This window comes from Cebus imitator, unplaced genomic scaffold, assembly GCF_001604975.1.
Source record: "Cebus imitator isolate Cc_AM_T3 unplaced genomic scaffold, Cebus_imitator-1.0 Scaffold385, whole genome shotgun sequence".
Lineage (NCBI taxonomy): Eukaryota > Metazoa > Chordata > Mammalia > Primates > Cebidae > Cebus > Cebus imitator.
In genome coordinates, this window is record NW_016107700.1 from 1993147 (window position 1) to 1997421 (window position 4275).

Sequence of the window (4275 nt, forward strand, 5' to 3'; positions counted from 1 at the left end):
GCCTCAGTCTTCCTCATCACCCAACCTCTCCGGTTGCTTGTTATGATAAACCTAAGTGCCTCCATAAATGGTTAGAGCATGTGTTTCTCCATCTTTGTGACTTCCCTTGTCTGGGTATAAGACTGCTCGTACTTCTGCCAGCTTTGCCCTCTTTGGCCTGCTAATAGCATACCCCATCAATCCCGCTCTGTCTGGCTCTTTGTAGCATTTGCCTGATCACAAGATAAAGGGTGCTGAGTGCTTGTCAATGTGGGTCCCTGTCACTTCTCATGCATGCCCTATACCTTATTTTACTACATGAGCTGCTTCTTCTTAAAAGCCATTCAAGGCCAAGTGCGGTGGCTCACACCTGTAATCCCAGCACTTTGGGAGGCCAAGGCGGGTGGATCATGAGGTCAAGAGATGGAGACCATCCTGGCCAACATGATGAAACCCCATCTCTATTGAAAATACAAACAAATTAGCTGAGTGTGGTGGCGTGCATCTGTAATCCCAGCTACTCAGAAGGCTGAGGCAGGAGAATTGCTTGAACCCAGGAAGCAGAGGTTGCAGTGAGCTGAGATGGTGCCACCGCACTCCAGCCTGGTGACAGAGGGAGACTCTGTCTCAAAAAAAAAAAAAAAAAATTCAAATAAATGGAAAGGTTTTTGATTAATTTACATTGTCTTGTTGTCTTGTTATTTTCCCCACAATTGTATTCACAAACTGGCATATGAACCCTCATGAAATGCTAATGGCAATGTAGGTAGTGAGCAGGCCTGGAACCAGATTCATCCATTAGTGCTGGGATCTTTCTGTAGAATCTGTCCCACCACGTGAAGACCACTGTGAGAATGGACAGCAGCCTGAGACCATCAGAAGTCAAGCATCCCAGCAGGGCTCCGGAAATGAACTCAGTGTTCCCACCTGGAATTACCAAGGGTAGGGGTGGAGTGGGAGGAAGAGAAGATGAGAAAGGTTGTGAGATGGAGGAAGATGGGGGAAACTCAGACTCAAGCCCTCACATCATTCTTCTTCCGGAACCCCAAGGTCTTCCTGCACCTCAAAGTCTCTGCAGGGCAGGAATCCTGGAGTGGTTTTGCTGGTTCTTATTCAGAGCATCTCATGAAGTTGTAGTCAAGCTGCCAGCTGGAGCTGCAGTCAGTGAAAGGCTTGCCTAGGGCTGGAGGAACTGCCTCCAAGGCGGCTCACTCACTTGGCTGTTGGCAGGTGGCCAGAGTTCCTCGACACAGGGTTACCTGAGTGTCCTCATGACATGGCTGTTGGCTTCCCCGAGAGTGAGTAATCCAAGAGAGGGTGAGGCAAAAGTCACACTGTCTTTTATGATTGGAAGTGACATGTCATCACTTCTAGCATATTCCATTGGTCACAACAGACAAACCCTGATACAAGGTGAGAGGGGACTACCCAAGGGGGTGAATATCAGGAAGTGGAGACAATTAGGGGCCATCTTAGAGGTTGGCCACCACATATTATCATACCTCCATTAACCTGGTATACCCAGGGCCTCCAAGGTTATGTGAACCTGTCTTCTGCCCTGTGGCAAGACTAAACTTGAATGTGTCTCCTGGATTCTCCAACCTGAAGTCCCCTCGCTTTCCCACCTGTTCCCACCCAGTCACCAGGGATGGAGAGAAGTATGATTCTTCATCTACTCCCTTCACACCTCTCGTCCAACATTCCTTCAGGGGCCCTCGAGTCACCTACTTGGGGACATCATGGAAACCATGTTCTGAGATGTCTTAGTCTCATTGTAAAAATTTTATAATGTCCATAAGGCCACTGGTCCCAGAGATGTTTGCACTAGTTTATAACCAATGGACCATGTCCAAGGTAAGGAAGAGGCAGGGGTGGGGGAAGGGTGGCGGCCCAACACCCCATCCCTCCCAGGCCTTGGATATCAGGCCCAGCCTCTGGTGCCTTAAATGAATCTTCTACTTTCTGACATGGTCTTGGACTGGATTTGGGTATTAAAACCCCATGATGTGTTACAGATGTGACTGTGGCTTGGAGCTGGGAAAAAAAAAAAAGGAATAACCAGATAAAGAAATCACAGACAGAATTCTTTCTCCTCCCTTGTGCACTCCCTTTTTAACTTGCAAAGCTCATCCACGACCCAAGGCCTATGTGTTCTGTTTTTTTCTTTTTCTTACTGGTAGCCAGTTTTATTTGCCAATGGATCATTTAAAGAAACATTATTTTTATAAACAAGTCAAGGAATAAAATTGCAAATTCACGACCAAGCGATGTGGCTCACCTATAACCCCTGCACTGTGGGACGCCAAGGTGGACGGATCACCTGAGGTCAGGAGTTCGAGACCAGCCTTACCAACACGGAGAAACCCCATCTCTACTAAAAATACAAAATTAGCCAGGCATGGTGGTGCATGCCTGTAATCCCAGCCACTCGGGAAGCTGAGGCAGGAGAATCACTTGATCCTGAGAGGCAGAAGTTGCAATGAGCCACGATCGCACCATTGCACTCCAGCCTGAGTGACAAGAGCAAAACTCCATCTCAAAAAAAAAATTACAAATTCACATCATAACAGTGAGCGGGATTAATTCTGTTCTAAACACTTTATACATTCATTTAATCCTCACCACAAGCCTATAAGGTAGATACTATGATTATCCTCATTTTACAGATGAGGAAACTGAGGCTCAGAGAGGTAAGGTAACTCACTCAAGGTCCACAGTTAATAAGTGGCAGAGCTTGATTTAGATTCAAGTTGTCTGGCTCAAGAATGTGTCTCTTAAGTTCTACTCTATACTGACTCTCTCATGTTATTGTAACGATAAAACGCACAAAAGAAATGTTGAGCTTACACTAAGTTTGCTTGAGCTATGTCCTCCTGAACCTCAGGGTAGCACAAATATCTTCTGTCACTTGAGTTCCTCTGGGGGATATGTTTGAGGAGTGGTTTTAATGGGGACCCCCCTAAAAAGCAGAACCCCCTGTTGCTTACAGAGGCAAAAATACTGGTTCCCCTCATTCCACTGTTTTCAGTTCTGGGCAGGGGAGGCACGAGGGAAGTACTCTTTTCCACATGTTGCAGAGAAAGAAACTAAGTCTTAGAGAGGGGAAGTGATGTGTCTGAGGGCACACACAATTAGATGCAGAAAGGAAATTGACTGTCAGGCTGGTGCTCCAAATTCAGCGCCATTCCCTCTGAGACACCCCATTTTTCACCTGACTTAATCTGTGTCCTAGCTCATTTGTGTTGCTATAACAAAATACCATCAACGAGGTGGCTTATAAACAACAGAAACTTATTTCTCCCAGTTCTAGAGGCTGGGAAGTCCAAGATCAAGGCGTCTGTAGATTTGACGTCTGGTGAGGGCCCATGTTCCTGGTGCATAGATAGCACCTTCTAGCTGTAACCTCAAGTGGTGGAAGGGGTGAGCTAGCTCTCTGGGGTGTCTTTTATAAGGACACTAATTATAACGACGCTAATCCCATTCATGGGCTTCCACCTTCGTGACCTCATAACCTCCTGCCTCCTAATACCGTCACATTGGTGATTAGGTTTGTTTCACCGTATTAATTTTGGAGAAGCATATTCAGATCGTATTCAGATCATGGCAATTTGAATCTTCCTTCTTTTTTAAATTCAATTTAATTTTATATTTCAGGATACATGTGCAGAACGTGCAGGGTTTTTTGGGTTTTCTTTTGAGATAGAGTCTCGCTCTGCCACCCAGGCTGGAGTGCAGAGGCATGATCTCGGCTCACTGCAACCTCCGCCTCCCAAGTTCAAGTGATTCTCCTGCCTCAGTCTCCTGAGTAGCGGGGATTAGAAGTGTGCACCACCACACCCAGTTAACTTTGTATTTTTAGTAGAGACACGGTTTCACCATGTTGGTCAGTCTGGTCTTGAACTCCAGACCTCACGCGATCCACCCACCTCGGTCTCCCAAAGTGCTGGGAGTTTACAGGCATGAGCCACCACATCCAGCCTAGGTTTGTTCCATAGGTAAATGAGTGTTATGGTGGTTTGCTGCACCTATCAACCTATGAATCTTCATTCTTTCATTCCTCTGGCAAAGTTCCCCTTAGGAGCCCTATGAAGCTCCAAGTGGTTTAAGCTCATCCCAATGTAAGAGTAATACAGCCGGCCGGGCGCGGTGGCTCAAGCCTGTAATCCCAGCACTTTGGGAGGCCGAGGTGGGTGGATCACAAGGTCAAGAGATCAAGACCATCCTGGTCAACATGGTGAAACCCCGTCTCTACTAAAACTACAAAAAATTAGCTGGGCATGGTGGCGCGTGCCTGTA